The sequence below is a fragment of the Molothrus ater genome, chromosome 3 (assembly GCF_012460135.2).
Source record: "Molothrus ater isolate BHLD 08-10-18 breed brown headed cowbird chromosome 3, BPBGC_Mater_1.1, whole genome shotgun sequence".
Classification (NCBI taxonomy): domain Eukaryota; kingdom Metazoa; phylum Chordata; class Aves; order Passeriformes; family Icteridae; genus Molothrus; species Molothrus ater.
This window is the reverse complement of record NC_050480.2, coordinates 6,380,823-6,401,001: the sequence shown is the minus strand read 5'-3', so window position 1 is coordinate 6,401,001 and position 20,179 is coordinate 6,380,823. Positions and strand designations below refer to the sequence as shown.

At 49.3% G+C, this 20,179-nt stretch overlaps 1 protein-coding gene across 1 annotated transcript in view; it reads left to right on the top strand.

Annotated features, from left to right (window-relative positions):
• GALNT14 (polypeptide N-acetylgalactosaminyltransferase 14) overlaps positions 1 to 20,179 on the top strand; it is a 99,473-nt gene that overhangs the window by 871 nt on the left and 78,423 nt on the right. The window lies entirely within an intron of this gene.

Here is a 20,179-nt window from a genome sequence, read left to right as displayed (position 1 = left end):
CCGGGCTGGGACGAGGGTGCCCGTGCTTGCAGTCGCGCCTTTCCGTGTCGTGCCTGAGTCCCCGGAGTGACAGCGCGGCAGAGACGCGAGGAGCATCTCGCTGCGCACAGGGAGGGAACCGGAGGAGTTTCACTGCCCAAACGAAGGGCAGGGGAGCTGCGAGCAGCTTCGGCTGAACGAGGTCCCGGGTCCTCTCCGGCTCCCGTGTCCTCTCCTCCTCGCCGAGAGCGGCTGGGGCTTAGCTGAGGGTTAACTTTCCAAAGGACGTAGATTAGATGCTGCTTAGTTGTACTGTTGTAAATCTTGAATTAATTAATCCGGGTTAGAGCCCAGTTCCTGAAAATACACCGAGATTGGGGTTATTGTGGCAGTGGAAGGGTGTGAGCCCTCACCCCCTTTTTTTTGCACTGGTGACACCCAGCAGTATTTGGCCCACAATATATGACAGCTTTACGTGTTTGCTACATCTTTGGAGAGTCTCAAATATGTGTCTGTCACCTCAGCAACTGAATTAACAACCTGATTGGAAAAAAAAAGAACTCATAAAGCTTACTTTGATTTTTTTCATCCTGAGGAATTATTGGTTTTCCATGTTTTTTAAATAAAAATGATTGAGGAGGTTTCTTCAGGCTTTTGTAAATCTTTCAATCCTAGAAGAAGGGAATGAATCTATGTGACTTCAGGCCCCAAAAAGACATAATTATCTATACACTTATTTATTTATTTAAGCTGGGGAAGCAATAAATAAGTCACTGAAAGCAGAGTTAGGAGATGAGGGCTTTCTTAACCAGAACTGTGCTTTGGTGTCGGAACTGTATTCGTAAAGATGGCAAAAAAAGACCTCCCTGTTTGACAGGGGCTACATAATCTCCTTGAAATGAACCTTGCTTCTCGCTTAGCACCAGCTGAATCGCTGCCATTTTGCAGCCCATTTTGACTTTCTGCTCCCATTCAAGGCTCCCCCAGCTCGGGGTGTTGGTTGCTGATGCTGGTACCGGCTGGTCTTGGCTCCCGCAGCAGGTGAAGGGAACTTCTGCCACACAGGATCTGTCCCCACATTTTGAAGCTGCCACCGCCAAGTTGCTGTAACTCCAGCAATTTGACTGCTTAAATTGCCTCTCCTTCATTTCTTCTGAATTTTCCATCCAGACAGTTTCATCCCCTTGAGATTCATGAAGTGCAGATTGTTTTTTTTAGTTTTTTAATGCATTGAATTTTTTGGCTTTGCAAACTCCTTTGGAGCAGTATGACTTATAAGCTGCTTATGAGCATGGGGATGTGGTGTCCCTTCAGTTAACATTTCTGAACGGCTGCAGAGCTGACTGGGCTACCAGAGCAGGAATGCTGTGGTCCAGAGAGGAGCCTGGTGCTGTGTCCTGTTGCCCTGGCCAGTGGGACTGGCTGCTACTGATGAAAACTTGAGCAGTTAAGGGTTGTCCTCCCAAATTCCTCGGGAAACCAGAGGAGGTGATGGATTGCTAACAGCCTCTCAAACATTGTAGGACAGCTACAGAAGAGAAATGGAGCAAATCCACATAAACTTTCCTGGCAGCATTTTCCAAGCTGTTCCCTCCCCCCTTCTCTCCCAGTTGGGCTGTGTTTCTGTGGATGTGGGCACACCGTGTATCGTGCCTTGTGTAGGTTTAACCTTTAGACCTTTCCAGTTAAGCTCCAGCTGGTATTGCTGCCTCCTGCCCGTGCCTGTCCCCACCAGGGATCCCAGCACACATCCATGTGCCCGAGCTGCCTGGCTGGCTGTGGCACTTTGGTGGCCTGCTGAGAGCTCACAGAGCTCATGGAGCTCCTTGGCTCCATGGATGCCCATCAATCACTGTTATTTTAGTCTGCACCCTGCCCTCTGCTTTACCCCAAATCCTGAGCCAGGTCCAGGCTTCAGCTTCCCAAAGGAAAGCTTGTGATGTTTTTCTTCCGGTCCTGTGCTGGGGTTGGCAGGGTCTCCAAGGGGCAGGACCTTGGTGTGAGGGGTGCAGTGCAGTATTTGAGTCCTTCCTTTGCCCAAAACATGCTGCTGGCTTGGCATCTTAAGGGCCTAGTTGTTATAGGTAAAAGTTAAGTTAAATTAGGGTATAGTTCAATTATATTGTATTAATTATGTTAATTGTATTATGTTAAGGGGAGGGGGGCTTATTAGAATGTTCTAGGAGAAGGATCTTAACTTTTACCTATAACATGGTGAAGGCAGGCGTTCAGGGAAGGTCTTGCAGCAGTAGCTGAGCTTCCCTGAGCTGCTCATGCCCAACGAGGTGGGTGCAGCAGTCTGTTGTAATTAACTTGGCTTCACCTTGCCCTGTAATTTTTTCCCTTGTATTCCCCTGCAATCCATCTCTGTGGATCTCTTGCTGCTGCCCAGTGGCAGGTAGGCAGGCAGAGGGCCCCCCCTTCTTTCCAGCCCTTGCTTCCCTCAATCCCTGCCACCTCCTTTCCCTCCTCCTCCTCTCTGCTGCCTGCAGCTGCTGGTGGTACATGCCAGGGCAGCAGCAGCAGGTTGAGGCTGGATTTTAGGGTGTGGGACTCCCTCCTGGCCGTGAGGTGTAGCAACCTTGCAGGGCTGGTAGGGTATGGAAGAACAAAACTGGCCGTGTTTAGGACCATGAAGTTGTTCCTGGGATAAGTTCACCAGTCCCTCCAGTGCTGTTTTTCCTGCTGTTGCTCGGGGTTTGGGGGTTGTACTTTCTCTCTTTTCCAGGGGACAGATCAAGCCCTGCTAGAACACTCGCCCTTTCGGTGCCCTTTGTGCAGTCCTGTGACTTGGCTGGGAAGAGGAGCTCTGGGGCAGAGTGCCTGCCTCTGCCAGGGAGCTTTACCCAGCCCAGCCATGGGCTCAGCCTGCAGGGAAGCCCAGCCTGATGGATGGGGGTGTGAGGACACAGGGGTCATGGATCAGCTGGGACTCGTTGGGCCTCCCTCCTTCCCCTGCCTTTTGGCGGAGGGTTTCCAAGCACTTTGCAAGCTTTAATTAGTTCCAGCCTGTCTCCTTGTCCCGGCAGTTTTCCAGCTGGATAAACCAGGACTCAGAGAGGCTAATTGAACTTTGTATCCTTCTGTCTCTGGTGGACTCCAGAGGAATTGGAATAATTTTGTCCTCTTGGAAAATCAGGCTGCCAGTGACCCACCTGAAGTCACCCAGGGAGGCAGTGGTGGGGCTTGGCATGAGCTCCAGTAATCCTGGGCTCATGGCCCCGTGCTGCTGCCTGGCATCTCCCCTGCCTCCCTCTGATCCATCCCCCTGCTCTGCTTTTGGGGGGGGGGACATATAAACTAATAACTTAATTACATTAGGAATAATGAGGGGAACTGATACGCGGGATTAATTACAAGCAAAATCCCAAATTAATTGTGAGGAGTACTTGTAGCTGGCTCTGCAGCAATGCTTTGCTGGTGTGCTGGTGCCTGTGTCCTGTGCCAGGCTGTGGCTGGGGATGCTTTGAGGGAGCAGGAAATGAGTAGGTGGGTCATAAACCCTTGCTCATCTCTTTTTCTGCACCTGTATCAGACCACAGTGGCTGTGTGGCAGAGCCCTGCAGCAGGGAGGGGTTTTCGGGGGTCTGGGCTCCCACACTCAGGGCCAGCAATGTGTGCAGGAGAGGCAGGACTAAAAAAATCTAGTTTTTGTTTGGTTTGGGATTTTATTTCCCTTCATTCCTTCCTGCATGCTAGCTTGCTCCCTCTGATGAATGGCTGAAGCACAGCTGACAGCCTCTGGAGGGGAAAGCAGGTCTGTGACGGGCTTGACTGCAGGAGAAAAGCTACAGAGGGAAAGTTTCCTTTATTAAAAAGAATGACCTGTTCTACTTGACTTGTACTGGTGTTTGCAATGCAACATCTCCCTTCTGAGTGTGCTCAAATGCAGCTGGGGAATGGCTCCTGGGAGATGTGGAGGAGCCCAGCAGCCTCACTGCCTGCCCCACTGCTCAGCACCCTGCAGGGTCAGACCTCAGTGCAAAGGAACTGTTGCCAGCTTTGTGCTTGTGTGCCTTGCACCAGCCTGTGCTTCTTTCTGCATCATCGCCATCTAGAAAGCCTCAGCACCTGGAGCTCAGCTGACAGTCTCCAGATATTAAATTCCTGTCAGTTTTATAGCAGCAGAGCCACTTAACAGATTAAAATAACTGTGTATCCTGCAAAAATTCAGATCTTGACAATTAAGGGATTGAAGTGGCAAGGCTGTTGGGAACAAAAACCAAAAAGCCAGGCAGAGTGTTTAATACCCAGGAAGCTTGTATTGACTGGGACTTGGCTGGGGACATGGATAGGTCTAGGATGTGAGAGAAGAGGAAACTTATTTCCTGCTTTGTTGGTGAAATCCCACTCTGAAATCTCTAGGAGCAAAACCAGGCTTTCTAGGATGTGCGGAGTTTTGCTTGTGAAGGAGCTGTGATGGAATCCAGTTCCTCTCTCTCCTGCTTGTGTGTTTAGTGCTGGATAAAACAGGAAGCCATGCCCAAGCAGCCCTCATCTGTGGGATCAGGCAGGACAGGTCTGGTGGAGCGGGGGTGAGGTGAGGAAGTCTCCTCAGTGGCTAAACCAGCTGTGGACAAATGGTGAGCAGCCTGCCTGGTGCACCTCGATTAATTAACCTGCCTGCTGTGCATTACAGTGCTCCCTGGGATACCTGTGGAACAAAAACCAGTCAATGAAAACCCTCCTAATTTTTCACTGGTAATTGCAATGAATGAATTTTGCCTCCATTACACTGTGGTGGAGCTCTGTGTTGCAGCTGTGACTGATGGGGGCATAAATATTGATTGAACAAGACCTGTTTGCTTTGCAAAACAGTGAGCATTGGAATGTACAGGTGCCTTTCTCAGCTTGGCACTTTTAAAAGAAATATCAGGGAGGGAAGGAAAGGAGGCAAGGATTCTGCTTCTCTTCTGGTAAGAGTATAAATAAATTTCTGTGCAGGTGGTACGTGTTTTGTTGACAAGAACTGTTGAGCACCAGAAGAAGAAAAATACTTTTTATTGTGCTCTGAAAGGAAAGAAGGAGTTGAAAGAGTCCTGCTGCTTCACTCTGAAGGGGTGTTGGAGGTGGTGATGCTCTGAGGGTGGGTTGAGCTCAGGAGTGTCATGGTTCTCTTGTAAATTGCTTCTCCTGCCAAGGTCCCCGTAGAGCACCCTGCACGTGGAATTGCTGCGGGCTGCAGCATCCTTCTTCAGCTGATGTGACACGGTGTGGCATCATCCTTTCCTAGGTAACAGAGAAGGGCTTGAGCCCTTGCTGCTGGGTTTTTCGGAGGACTCAGCTCTGGCTCACAGCCTGCAACCCTTGGTGACCTTTAGGGCTAGGCTTGACAAAAGTCTTCTTACTTTTGAGTGAGGAAGTCTCCAAAATCAGCTCTGTGTCTGGATGCCAAGGCTTCAGAGACACAGCACATATGTTGAAGTGTCTCTGTGCTTGAGAAAGATGTTGACTATCAGGGAAGATGTTTTGTCCTATTTATCCTTTCACCACCTCAGATATGCACAGAGTTGGACTGTTTACTCAAAAACTCACTGTTTTCTCCTTGCTTTTCCTTTCCTGGATAAGAAGGCATCATCCTGATTTATTTTGATGGGCTCATGGCCCAGGGCCTGTCTTGGCTGGGTTTATTGCTTGCTCTGCTGAGACATCTCTTGTCCCTGGCTCTGCCATGTGACCTGTGCCTCCCCACAGGCTGGGGACTCTGCACATGGGATGGCTGCAGGGTGAGAGCTATAAATGGGAATGTTGTGCCTGGGGAAGGCAGGTCCAGGGAGCATTTTATGGTACTGTGATTAGAGATTTTTTTTGTGCCTCCTGAAGCTGAGAGGTTGGCTGTATGTGTAGAGACCAGGGCACACTGCTGAGCTGCTGTGGCTCCTCAGGTGTGAGCTGGGCGAGCTCCAGCATGGGAAGGGCACTGCCAGGAGATTCAGCCTTGCAAATAAAACTGTCTTGTGATCCCTCATGAACGCAGGTGCAGTGTTATTGTCCCAAGCTGACAAATCCCCGTGAAACTGAATACTGGGGTTTTGTGTGCCCACTGTTTTCCTTGGGTCCATGGATGTGTATGCACAGCTGGGATGCCACTTTGGTACCTCTGGCTGTGCTTCTCTGTGCTGTAATCTCTTTGCCAGTGGGAAAAGCAAGCTTGGAAGAAGTTGTGGAGACGCAAAAGCAGCGTACTCCGCCTGGGAGAGCCTCATCTGTGAGGGCAGGCCAGCATTTGGTGCAATAAAACCAATTAAGGGGAATGTATCTGCGAGAAAGCAGAAGTAGGATCTGTTTAAGGAAGACGTTTGCGTGAAGGAGTAATTACGTGCAGCCTAACGACAAAGGGTGCAGCGGATTGACTATTAATTGGAGTAGCAGGAGCGGGAGATTGCTGGCATTAGCTCTGTGTTTCTTGCTGGCTTCCTCCTGTTTAAAGAAGGAAGGGGTGAGGAGCAGATGATGGGGGGGAGTTTTCTCTCAATCCACTTTCCCATGCAATGAAAAAGCCATTTCTCCCCCTTTCTCTCACAGCAAAATGTTCCGATTTTGCCAGCGACGCTTAGTGCAGTTGCTTACTAAGCTGCAATTAAATTGATTTCCCACCCTCTTTACCCTTTTTGGTTCCAGAATCTCAGCAGGAATCAGTGTTACAGGAAGAGTAAGCCAAGGAGGAGATCTTGCTCCCCATCTTCTGCTCATCTAACTCGGTATTACTCCACTCTTGCTATGTATTTCCAGAGGAGCTGGGAAAGTGAGGCTGCCTAAGTATAGGGTTTCCCATATAGCTGCTGCTGGGGTGGGAAGGGCAGCTCTAGGTCAGGCTGGATCAGTCTGTAGGGTACCTGAAAGGCCTCCTGCTGTGGGACGGGCACTGGGTGCCCTGGGGTGCCTGGGGCTCTGGGTGCCAGCGGCGCAGAGCTGCTGGGAGGAGCATCAGGAGGATTTCTTGTCTTTAACATGTGCCTTTGGTGAAAATGATCAGTGGTGAGAGGTTCAGCAGGAGTTCACCCCTTTGTTCATGGAGGTAGCACTAGTTGTACTGATAGTTTGCCCCAGTCCTGCTGTTTGGAAACCCCTTAAGCAGCTTGGTTAGCCGTTCGTGCAGCCCGAGGGAGTGAGAGGTGTGGTGCTCCTTTGTGGGTCATTGGAGAGGTGTTTGAATAAGGGACAATGTGCCAGTGTCACTTCTCCATGGGGGGACAAGGTGACATGCTGGATGCTGTGCTGTCCCCAGTCAGCAGGTGCACAGGTGGGTGGTGGCACTGGGAGGGTGTGGCAGGGCTTGTGTCCCCTGGCCAAACCCTGCCTGCCTTGCCACACACAGGAAGAAATTAGTGATGATTTACTGCACAGCAGCTCGAGCTCCAGCTTTGTGATATTATTTGGAGGAGCAAGTGAGCTAATGATTGCATCTCATCTCAGAAAGTACTGCGGGAAGTGCAGTGCCAGGAGAGAATTGATTCAGAAGCAAAACAGGTTCATTTTCAGATCAGGCTGAAAGACAAGGGAAAGAGAGATTCTCCTTTTTTTTTTTCCCTGTTTTTTTTTTAACTTTTGTTTTTTCCCCTTAATCTCTAGTGAGACTGAGGGTCTTAGCCTTTCCCTCTTTGGTTTTCTTGTGGAAACATCAGCAATAAACCTGATTGGAAAGTGATACGAGGAGAGCAGGGTTCATGCGGTGCAAAAACAAATGAGCTATGAAATCACCCTCTATTCTCCAAACATTATTCACAGAGCCAGGAAAATTGAGACGGATGATTCTTTTTCTTTTGAAGCCACTGAAGGAGCAAGTCCAAAGGATGTGATTTGGCCCATGCCAGGAGAGAAAGGCTGCTTTGTCCTGGCTTTCCAAATAGCTTTGCCTGCATTTAGACACACACCATTTCCTCCTCAAGGACCACCGTCGGCATCCGCCAGTTACAACCACACCTCATAACCCATTATGGAGACACATGGCTCGCAAATAAGACATGAATATGTTCAGTGGTGCCTTGGCTGCAGCGCCCCCCCCCCCCCCCCCCCCGGCTGGATGGAGTTCCTGCACATCTTTTCTTGCTTGTGCATTGAATTTTTAGTTGCTTGTTTTTAGGTGAGATGGAGAAAAATAAGAGGGAGGAGTTACAGGTGTGGGCAGACTCGCTTTCAATGGCTGCTTGGTTCTTCTTACAAAACAGTGATTTAAAAAGAATATACTTTTATTTAAATGACAGGTTTTTTTCAGCTGGGTCTAGGTAATCTGCTTTACCTGGTGGGTTGATTCAGGATCATTCAGGATGGAATCATATCCTCTGATATCCTTTGGGATCTGCCTTGGGGGATGTTTGGCATGCAGCCCTTTGCGCTTTGACCTCGCCTAGACGAAATGCGAAACTCGGGGTCTGGTTGGGGTGGTAGGCACATCACATTTTCTGGTGAGGTGAACAGTGGGAAGGCACTGGGAGCTGCTGGAGCTCTGGCACTGTGGGAGCCAAGGCAGAAAGGAGACTTGTGTAGCATGGTCCTGCCTTCCACAGGAATGGAGCGGGGAGGAATTGTGGCATTCATAATGCCCGTTGCATTTTCCTGGTGCCACAATACAGTGTAATTTGGAGAGAGGCAGACTCAAACATGCATTACCCAGCCATCTGCTGCTGCCACTGGGATCCAAATGGATGAATATACACATAGCGCTCGGATTAAACCGTGTACGATGTGTAGGCTGCATATGGTTTGCTCTCGGTGGTACAGCAAAACACTTTGTGAAGAAGAACCTCCTGTCCTGCCCTCCCATCCTGCAGGAAGATCTCTGCTTTAAGACTCTTCAGAGAAAAAAGAACCAACCCCTGTGCAGTCCTTGGGGGTGTGCCCTCAGCCCAGCAGTGTGCTGGCAGCCATGTCTGCTGGCCATGGCGTGGGAGGAGCTGATTTTGGGGTGCAGAGCCCTTGGCAGAGGTGATGTGTGAAGGGTTTGGTCAGGAGCATTAGAAACGGTGAGAATGTGAAATATCTGAAAATTGAAATTAGATTTGCAAGTAGTGAGAAAGGGAATGGAATGATGAGAAAAGTGTTATGTTGCCTGGTGACATGGCCTTTGTTACTGCACCCGGGCAGGGATGTGTCTCTTCAGCAGGGACCTCCTGGATACACCTGCGTGCTCAGGAAACAAAAATCAGACATAAAATATAAACACAATCTGCCTTGAGAGGTGAGAGTGAGCTCCAGCAGGCATCTGAATGCTGGGGAAGGTCATTCAGATGCTGTTCTTCAGCAAGGTGAGGACACCTTCCCTCCTGAAGGCAATGTCAGCAAAGGAAAGGCAGTTTCAGTTTGGCTTTTGCAGGCAGAAGCTGTGCTCTCATGGGGGAAACAGCAGGAAATGGTGTTGGTGCTTTCTTTAGGGCACCAGCTACTGGGAGCTGGAGGGCAATCAGCTTTCCCCAACAGGCACAAAGGGCTGTTCTGGAAAGTGGCATTTCCTTGCTCTTGGTGCCTTTCCGCATCCTTGGGACCACAGCTCCTGCTGCCATCATCGTGGCCAAATCCTGGCTCTGTGAATGAAAGAGAAGTTTCATTCACAGGAGTGAAGCACATCTCTGCTGTGTAACCAAACCTTTGCACATCTTCTGTTTACCCAGAGCACTGTGCTGGGACAGCAGCCGTAGCACTGGGGCAGAGCTGGTGCAGCAGCAGGTACAGGCCCAGCACGGGGATTTGCCCATGTGATAGCTGGAAATTAACTCATTAAATAAAGTAATTTGCACCTTTTAATCTCACTGATTCCTGTGCGTGGGCACCTGTATTTAGGAGAAGAGCTTATTCTGCTTCAATTAATTTTATATCAATATAAGCTGAATAATTAAAGGTGTGAATGGAAGGCCAGGTAGCTAATTCCCTTCCCTCTGGCGCACAGGCTGCACTGAGGTAACCTGGAAGAGGGAGTTTCTGGCAATGCAGATGTTAGTCCAGCCAAAAAAGCCAAACAGTCCTGAGTTTCTATATGTAAATATCAACTGGGATCAACTATTTTTTTGCTGCTGATCTCCTCGTATTGATCTTGGTTTGTGCATTGGCACCAGCTGTGTGTGTGTGGCTTTGGGCAACCCAGCATTTCTCTGAATGCAGGCTTGGCTCTCAGGATGTTCTCCCCATCTTCAGGCAGAACTAGCAGCCATTACTGCATCTGAGAGATAAAGCAGATAAATTTGCACTTTTTTCCCTTGTTTCCAGAAGCTGTGTCTCAAGTCTGTAGGCCAGGAGTGGCTGTGTTTCACAGGTGTTTCATTATAGTAGGATGCCATTGATAACAAGCTATTTTTGCCTCAAAATCACAGGGAGCTTTTCAGAATTGTATTAATCCAATGAAAGAGTAAAAACTTCCAAAGTGTAAAAGCTGGGGACATTTCTTCTTTGAGAACAAGCTAATGCTTGACCTAAAAAGTGTGATCTATCTCAAGTCCTGAGGCACAGCTAAACTCATGCCATGCTCAGGATTTCTTCTCTTCCCCCAGTGATCCTTTCCCAGTGCATCAGACAGGTACAGGAGATTGATTTGCTGAAGCTCTTAATGTTTGCATCATATTACAAGGACCCAAATTGCACAAGAGGCTGACTTGCACTGAGGGAGGCTCTCAAGCCACCCAGTTCATCCCAGTGGTGTGTGCTTAAGGGCTTTTGCCACGTGGGATTTGGTTTGGGGAGAATGTTCGGGGAAGGCAGCGCTCGCTTTTCTGTAAGCAGGGCTGATTTCAGTCCCGTAAGGAGCACGGGGAAGTTTGATAACCCAGCAGCATGGTTCAGTGCCTTCCCTTGTGCCGCCTGGCTGTGTTCTTGCAAGGAGCCACAGTGTGATTACAAGGGCTGTTAAACGCCCTTAATATTCACGCTGTTGGAGGGAGCATTACTCCTGCCAGCTCTGCTGTCTGCTGCTGTTTGCAGTAGCATCGCATTGATGATTAAATCACCAATGCCACAGTGAGTAGCGTGTGAAGCCCCTCCAGGCAGGAGATGCAAAGGCAGAGTTAAATCCCTCCTGTTTGTCCACTTCTTTTATTTTTTTGCTGTCTCTTAACAGCATTTTTTTAAAGCAAACAAAGCACAGCGGAACAGTTTGGAGCTGTGAAACGAGATGGGAAATGAGCCCCTTGCAGAGAGGTTAAGAGAACAGAGCACAGGAACTGTGAGGGGAAGGAGCTGGAGGGCTCAGGGCAGCCCATGCTTGATGCAGCAGTGCTTTGCATGCTTCTTCTCCTCATCCTCTTTTCAGGCATAGATGGAGAAGCAGCAAAAGTGAGTAATACATATTTGTGTGTATACAGTGGTACGTACTTGGTGGTGCAGCAGAGCAGGGGGTGCTATGATTGTGGTGTGGGGAGGCTTTTGGAACTGAAGCTAGGGGCTGTTTTTTGTGAGAGAGCCCTGTTGCATCCTAACCTCTTCTTTGTACCCCATCATGCCTGAGCCACCGCCACAGCTCCCGTGTTTCCTTGTCTGGCACTGGGATGCTGCTGTTTCTCCAGCAAAGCTGTGTCCCTCAAGTGCAGCCTCAGCTGCCTCAGACCATCTTCAGTATGCCAGGTATTTGAGGGAAAAGAGCCAAAAGCAGATTCTTGGCACCCTGTTCCGCTTGTTGGTCTCTTCTGCACCCCTCTCTGTCCCCCAGGGCTGTGTTCACACTTCCTTGTGTGCCCTCCTGCTCAGCCGCAGGTATCTCTAGCAGGGTGTGGGGGACACCTGGAGGTGTCCCCACACTTCCTATTTGGCCCAAAATGTGCAGTGACCATCCAGCCATAAAGACTTGGATTTTCATTTTGGGGCCAGGGGTCTAGAAACTTCAGTGGTTGTTTGGGAGAGAACTACCGAGCCGAGCATCCTCAGCTGCAGGGAAGTGCTGGGGACTTCCCCAAGGCCGGCTCCCGGTGGCACTGCAGCATCCCCCCCTTTTCTGCCTAAGTATTGCCGGGGAGGAGGCTGGCACTTCCACAAATGCCTTGTTTGCCTGGCCTGGCCTGGCCTGCGGGGTGTGGGTGAGGAGGCCTGACAGGGTGGCCATTAGCGGAGCTGTCGGGCAATCGCTCCCGTCGGTTCGAGTTAGGGAGAGCAGGGGCCGGGGACGCCTGGCTGGGCGCCGGCAGGAGCTGCACTCAGAGCCTCCATTGATTTCTGAGCTTGTCACGCTGTTCATTAGGAGAGGGAGAGCAAACGAGGTGCTTAGCAGAAGTGCTCCAAGTCGATCCTGATGGAGTGTGTTTCTCTGCTGCCTGGTTAGGGGCAAAAAAAAAAAAAAAAATAATTCTTGCCCAAGTCTCTTCTGCTCGTAGAGTGTTCAGCCTCCAACCTCCTGTCTTCCAGGAGTGTCCAGCAGGATCTCCCCTGGCACTGCCCTGTCCTTGCAGACTTTCTGCACTCCCTCTCAGTAGAGCAAGTTGTGCTGCTGGTGCTTTTGCTTGTGGGATGATTTTGCTCCCTGTCCCTCCCTCTTGTCCTTCCAGGTTCCCACAGCTGGGTCCCTGTTGCATGCTGAGCTTGCTGTGTCTCTTTTTCATGCTGGAGCTGCATTGATCGAGGCAGTAAATCAGCTGGCTGGTGCTGTGGGTATAAATGATGGATGTAATGAACCAAGGGGGAGAAGAGGAAAAAAAAAAAAGGAAGGGGAAACAGAAGGAAAAATGGGGAAGAAAACAGCATACTCAACAATGGATGGGCTATGAGATGAAATATCTACCACAGCCAAGGCCCCTCAGCCATAGTCCTAGCAATGTCTGGAGGTGCTGCAGGAGGACCTGCTGGGGGAAGAAAAGGGGGTTCCTGTGCATGCAGAGCTGTGCTGGCACCCCAGCTTGCCCCCACACTTGCTGACAGCAGCTAATGGATGGTGGAGATAGGGATGGAAGCTGGTATCTGCTGCGTGGGCTGCATCACAGGGCTGCATAGAGGGCACCAAATGGAGCTAAATCAGAGGCCAATTTATAGTCTTGCTGGCTACAGCTGCAGGGAAGGTTTGAGATACTATTGTTTGAATGTCTCTGCAGCTCTTAAGGTTGCAACCCCTTCATTTGCTTTCTGCCTTAGCTGGGTTTCTTTTTTTTTTTTTCTTTTTTTTTTTTTGAGTTTTAAAGCACTTTCCTGCTGGTGAAAGGCTGAAAGCCCCCAAGGCTTAAGCCTTCTACTGATTTCAGCAGTTTCTAGGTCTTTGAGCTGGCTGTGCTCTGTCCCTGAGTTTTGGGGATGTAGAAGGAGGTTTGGAGCTGAGTCAGTGGCATCTCCACCTGTGGGTTGTTATCCAGCTGAACAGAGCCTGGCAGCTCCCCGTGGGCCACAAACCAGATGTTGTGTGGCAGTGATTTAAAGTCTCCGTCATTTAGAGACAAATCAATGATAATGAGTCTCTTTTTATAGAGAGGGACTTTGAGGCACGGGAAGATTTAATGGCAGACGCTCTGTAAAATTAGCTACTTAGCTAACTTTAGCAAAATCTTAGCCAAATTAACTAAAAATGAGCTAAATTCAGCGAAAATCATTGGAGAATTGTCAGTCTGGATGGAGGAAAAGCAGAAATTGAAGGGGAAATTGAGGCTTTAGTAGCACTGATGAAGTTGTAACACCAGTTGGTAGTTCAGGAACGTGCCTCTGCCTTGGGGATGCTGCTGAGTTTTGGGATGTCTCATTGGGATGGATCATGGGTTGGAAAAAAATTAAGGTGGATGATGGGAAGTTAGTTGCAGGGAGATGAGAGTAATTGTCTGGTGGACCTCACTGCTGCCAGGCTTTTGTGGCTTGAAGCACTTGATGGCTGGCAGCAGGAGGGTTTGATGCCTTCACGGTCACCCTCAGCCACAGCTTTTGTAAGAGGAAAAAGACATGGGGGGGAAAAAAGTGTCTCATGACTCAGGATGGTATCTGGAGGGCAGAAAAATGGGGCAAAGCATCACTCCTCGGGGAGCTGTGTGTAGCTGTCAGTGCAGAGAGGTCTGCACCTTCCTGCCCTGTGCTGGAGGCAAGGTGCCTGGTTGGATGGGTCAGGAATGATTCATTTTCTGAGGTTGGGTGTGGAGAAAAAACAGGGCTATTGTAGTCTTGTGCCCTTGGAAGTGAAATACGAGGAAGGAGAGCTGAAGAAAAGCCTCTGAAGTGGCTGAAGGAGGAGGTGAAAGAGAGTAAGATGAAATCCAATTCTGTGAGCCTGGCTGTTGGCCAGGAGGATGTGGTGAACTTCTGCTGTGTGCCTCGGGATCTGTCACGACCAGGAGCACTTAGGAGCTATTTTTCCTCCAGCAGAGCTACATCTTTCTGCAGATGTTAAGTTGACAGAAACAAGATGGATTGTTGCAGAAGTACAAAGGGCTTGGATGTACATTTTTCCCTTTATCCCAATTTATGTTTGAGATAGTTGTAAGCCCCATGGAAAATTATCCCTGGTAGAGGATCTGGTGATGTGCTAGTGGCTTTCTGGCTTTTGGCTTTTCCCAGAGACAATTCCAGTGGACTGACCAAGGGTGTCAGTGTTACTGCCCAGCAGTGGTGAAGCCAGTCCATGGGGTCCCCATCTCCTCCTCCATTAGCTCGAAAGCTTATGGATCAGGAGGGGCTGGAGTTGTGGTTTTGTGGACTGTGCTTGAGCTGGCTCTTCTCTGCCCAGCTTTTTTCAGCCCTTAGAGCGGGCAGAGTTGTTTTACCCCAGTCATTTTTTGAGTGGTGCAGAGTCAGGAGGGCACGTGTGGAAGCATCTCTGCCTGCAGCAGTGGGACTGGGGACCACAAAGTGGGACTAAGGCAAACCCCAGAGCCTGCACTCCTGGGAGGGATGAGAAGGAAATGCAGAGCTGTGCAGAGTAGTGCAGGGGTTTGCTCAGCATTCCTAGTTGGCTTCTGGGACAGGAATTACTGTGAGGTTTTCAGGAAAGTGGTCTTGGGAGAAATACGTAGAGGCAGAAATACAAGTAATCTCTCAGTTTGCAGACTGTTCTGATAAACTGATGCCTTCAGGAGTGACAAACCGGTCATGCAGTTTTTGGGCTTCCTCCAGAAAAAAAACAACCCCTAAATCCCAAAAACCAACACCCTGCCATTTAACGTGGTGGGTAGTGCAAGGAAGAAATACATCTCTCTGTTTCATTCACTTCATCAAATATGTTATCAGGAAGCATTGTTTAGTTTAGGAATTTATTTCTCCTCTCTGGAAAGCTGTGCTGGCGGGGCAGGCCCTAGCAGAGGGTTTGGCAGTGTTCAGCACGTGGGTGAACGTGACACACACAGTTTCAGTTCACTGGCACTGTGCTGGGCAGGGTGGGCTTGTGTCCCTTCCTAACCTTGATCTCAGTTTTCCTCCTGCAGCTCCAGTGTGCCCAGCAGAATGTGGGGCAGCTGGGACAGCTCTCACAAGCCAGTGGAGCTTTTTTGGGTTTGTGGGTAATAATGAGCTGCCATGGGAAATAGCAGTTTCTTTTAAAGCAATCTTCTCTACCAAAGTCCCCTTGAATTTAATGAAGACTTAGAAAGTTGTTCCTGCAATTTTTATGCTGGCATATAGATATCCATAAAAGGGCCCTCCCGTAAATGGAACAGAGAGGAAACCATTCATTTTAGTGTCTGTGCATTTATGGATTGATTTTTACAGAATCCTATTAGTTTCACTGCCAGTAAATGGCATGAGGACTCTATTTCAAACCAGACAATGTCAAGATAGAGAGGTGGGCATTAAATATCATCCCACCTGTTGCTGTTCAGCTGTGCTGCTTGTGTCTGAGCAGAATGTAATGGCAGAGGGCAGGAATCCCAAGTCGATCTTTTCCAGCTCTTTGTTTTGTAAAATCATTAGAAGCCACAATAAGGTAAGAGGCTGGCATTACACTGGTTCAACAGCCCATTGAATAGATCTGATCATTTTTGTGCAATGCTTTCTTAAAAGCAAAGGAATAAATACTCTCCTGTAGCTGTTCGTGGTGCTGCTTTTGAGAAAAGAATGATTTATAATGCTCCTCTTAAAAAAACAAGTTAGATACAATGAAAAAGACCCCCAACCCCATAAACCACAGACTGCTACTCTGCCCCAAAATGCAGACAACTCCCAGATTTTTTTTTTTTCCTCCCCCTCTGTCAGGTAGAGGACAGAACATTCTCTCCCAGCCCGGAGGGCTGCTGACAGCCCAGCTCTACCTGCCCATTTTACACTCTTCCTTCACGTGATGTTTGAGCTGCTGACAGCAGGATGGTTTCATAAACAGCCACCTCTCTTTGGGCCAAGGGTAGCTCACCTTCCAGTGTCATTACCCAGCTCTCAGATTATTACAAATGAAAACATGCTATTAGTGTAATTTCCATTTCCCCCCTCCCTCTTTAAGCTCTCTGCTTTGTGCATCCCACTTGATTTTTGGCAGTGTGATGCTTTGATTTTTGTTGGTGGGTGGTTTTACACTTTGATTTCAATTCCAGCTGCATTTGGTTTGCAGAATGTGGGGACTTTGCAATTAAAACCAAAACTGAGCCACACACATTGAAGCAAGGCAGGAAGAGCGAGAGGCTGGCACTTTGAGTGTGGCACAGCAAGTGGGGGACATTGCTTAGCCATGGCCATGCCAGTCTCCTGCTTGGGCAAAGCAAATCTGTGGTGCCTTACTGGACTGCTTGGAAAAAGCAGAGTATGTGGAAGTCATACATGTATATATCCATATGTGTATTTTCCTATATATAGGTTTTCTGCAGCTGAGAGGGAAGGGGTTGTTGCCAAGATCAGTGGTGTAGCCTCAGATGCCATGTGCTATTTAGGGAGTTGATGCTGCTGGTTCTCAGCCATCTGATCACAGACACAAAAATGTGCTTTGGAGTTGTTTCTCCTGTTTTACCTCTGTGGGCTGACCAGGTCACCCCTGTGCTGGTGCTGCTGTTGCAGTGGAGACTCGGAGGATGTCACTTCAGAAAGAGAAAAGGACCTTTTTGAGGGTCAGAAGAAAGAGAAGGATGTTAATAAAAGAGCCTGACCCTGAGCTCATCCTCTCCCTGGCTGTTAGGCTGCTGCTCACATCCTTGGTCTGCTGTATCTTGCAGCAGATACTTGTGGAAGTAGAGAGCTGTCAGGATGGACACTGGTGCCCCAAATCCCTGCTGTTCCCCTGCCCATGGCAGGCACCTGCCAGCACAGCCTTGCCAGGTGTGTTTTCCTGCCTCAGTGCTGGGGAATGGTTTCTAGGGTTGGAAGAGCACGGGGCTCTTTCCTCCCTGGGCAGCCTTGGGCTTCCCCAGCAGAGTGAGCTCTGCCCGGGGGCTGCTGAGACTTGTGGGGAGCCAGCTCAGCTCTGAGCTCCCAAAAGTGCTGCAGATGCTTCAAAAGTGATGCAAAAGCTTGCCCTTTTTGAGATGTGTAATTTCTGAGTGCAGCAGATGCTGGGAGCCGTTTTTGGTGTGGGTTTGTGCCAGGGCACCTTTAAATTGCAGGGCTGAGTTCCTGGCAATAATAGGATTTGGCTGTAACATCTGTAGCCTAAATTTCATCCTGTCCCAAGGCTTCTGAGACTAGCTGGAGCTGGATTTTTAAAATTTAATTTAATTTTATTCTTTTATGCTGGAATTGGATTGTACCCAAAGAGCTGCCACATAGACCTGCAGCTCTGGGATAGCACAGCATCTGGGCTAACAGCTTATAGCATATTCCCTGTGGGTTTACACCCCATGGGGAATTTCGGGGTCTCTGTGGGCCGAGCAGTCACTGTTCCACACTTCAGCTGTCCCATCAGGACATGGAGGAAGGATGGGGAGGCCTGGGTGAGGCTGTGCTGTGCTCTGGGGGCACAGAGCAGGACACCCTGCACTCAGGTCACTGCTCAGGGCTTCCCTTCCTCAGGGGGAAGCCTGGGAATGTGGCCTAGAAGCATGGCAAAAGCTCACTTTGCTTCACCCAGTCTGATAGTGAAAAGCAGCTCCCTGGGTAAGGCTGTAATGAAAGTTATGCTCAAAGCAGGGCTAAAATCCCATTTCTTTTGCCCTTTAATTATTTAATTTATTTTCTATATTTAACGTGCTTGCTCTTCGTGAGTCAACTGAATTTTCATGGGTTTTTTTTTTTCTCCAATATTTATCTGTGTTGGCAGAGGGAACATTTTAAAATGAGCTTCTCAGAACTTGCCCTGGATGCCCTAGTGTCCCTTCTGGCTGCTTCTGCTATGGAGTGGTTACTTGCTCCACATTTCCCACATTTTCCCTGCTGCTACCAGTGCAGATAAAATGTTAAATCAAAACACAACGAAGAATTTTAATTTTATTCCTCATCTTCACCACTTGGGAAATAAAAGGCTGGTGGGTTTAGCCTGGTGCTGGCAGCTGAGCCCTGCTCCAGTAGTGCTGGCTGCCTGTTGCTGTTTGGCATTGCTGGAGCTGGGCAGGAGTGAGGGATAAGCCACAGTGAGCCTGCTGGAGCTCAGCTGTGACATGTGAAATAGCAGAGCCCCTGCCAAATGCCCTGTGGAGGGGAAAACCATCTTGTCCTGGTGTACCAGGATCCTGGTGCCTTTTAGCAGCCTGGATTCGTATTTTAGAATGAGGAGGCTGTTGCTGCTTTTCTTGTTGTAGTCCCATTTAAGTAGGGAGACAGAGGACAGGACTGCCATGTGAATTGACAGCAAATCCTGCCTGCTTTTGCTCCCTGCCATCTTGGAGAGCTGGAAATGGTGCGGGGGGGGGACATAAGGTGATGGCTTCTCTGTAAGAAGTAGCCTCAGGCTGCTCAGTCTGGGATGGAGGACAGGGGTTGTGCTGGAGGTCTGTGAAGTCATTAATGGCAGACAAGTGGTGGGTAGGAAATAGCTCCCATCTCTTCCTGGACAAAAATCTGGGATTGTCAAAGAAAGCTGGCAGGGGCAGGTTCAGTGTGCTGGGACACAAGCTGCTTGTGGAGCCCCAGACAACTGCTTTTTCTAGGTGCTGAAAGTCTGGCTGGGTTCAGCAGTGGCTGGACAAGAAGCATGGGGAAAAGGTCTGGACAAGTGTTAAATGAGATCTTCTTTTTCCCCTGCTCCTCTGAACACCGCCTTCCTCAGCTCAGCAGTTTCAGAGCTGGGTGGTCCAGCTGGATCCAGCTGAGCCCCTGCCAGTGCAGGCAGCTGGGCAGATGTTTCTGTGCCTAGCTAGGACAGGGAGGAGGCTGCATCCCTGCTGGGGCTGCTCTGCATCCTGCTCAGGAGCTCAAAGCAGTGCTTCCCAGGGCCAGAGCACAGCACAGACCATTAGTCTTGCTGAGTACAGCTATGATTGTGCTTAGCACTGCCTTCCTATCTCTCCTGGCTGAACCATAGAGCACTTTGCAATGATTAATTCAGCATGAAACTCTTAAGTGAGCATTATTGCCCCGTGTTAAAGCAGACATAAAGGTTGCTGGCAGAGCAGGAGCAGAAACTCTCTGCCACACAGATGTTCACCAGCCTGGCTGTCTGCAGACACCAGTACATCCCACTGGCCTTCTTTTGTCTCAGCACTTTTTTAGGTCCATTTTGTTGCCCTTGAGATGTTGTTCCTTTTGCTGCAAAAAAAAAAAAAAAAAAAAAAAAATTGGGGGGGGGATGAATTCAGATGCTGAGCTGTACCCAGTAGTTTGGAATTAAAACTCTCTTTGACTGCATAGATGAAAAGTCTTGGCTTGTGTAACCAGTTATTTCTGGTGCATCTCTCCAGGCATCTGCCTTGATGTGGGCAGCAGCAGCAGCATATGCTGCTGGCTATGCAGGGACCAGTGCTGTCACCATCTGTGTGCAGGCTTGCTGGGGCAGTGGCAAGCATTGCTGCTGGGGCTCTGTGCCCCTGCCTTTCGTTCCCAGGGCTGTGCATGAGCCAGGGGCAGGTCATCCAGCTCAGAGCTGGGAGCCTGTGGTGCTGTGCCCAGAGCTCTTCACATCTCAGGAATTTTTTCTTCTTGGGGCTCTAGCGAGGGTATAAAGATTATGAAAGCTCTCAGCTGGAGCTTTGTGCTCTGAAGGTGCTTTTACAACAGTAAATCAAATATAAAAGCAGTGAGGTAAGGGTTTTTTACAGCCATCAGGACCAGTGCTGGAGCCTTATGCACAGCTGATAGGACCTCTGCACTGGCTGCTGTGTTTTTGGGCAAGATCATGGAGTAGCATGTCTGCTGCTTGGCACATGTTCTCTATCCCATATGGTTTCTGCTCTTCCCTGAGGTGGTGTGGCTTTTGCTTGCTCCAGCATGCCTCTCAAAGCCTGAATGTACCCCCAGGCATCTTCTCCCTTAT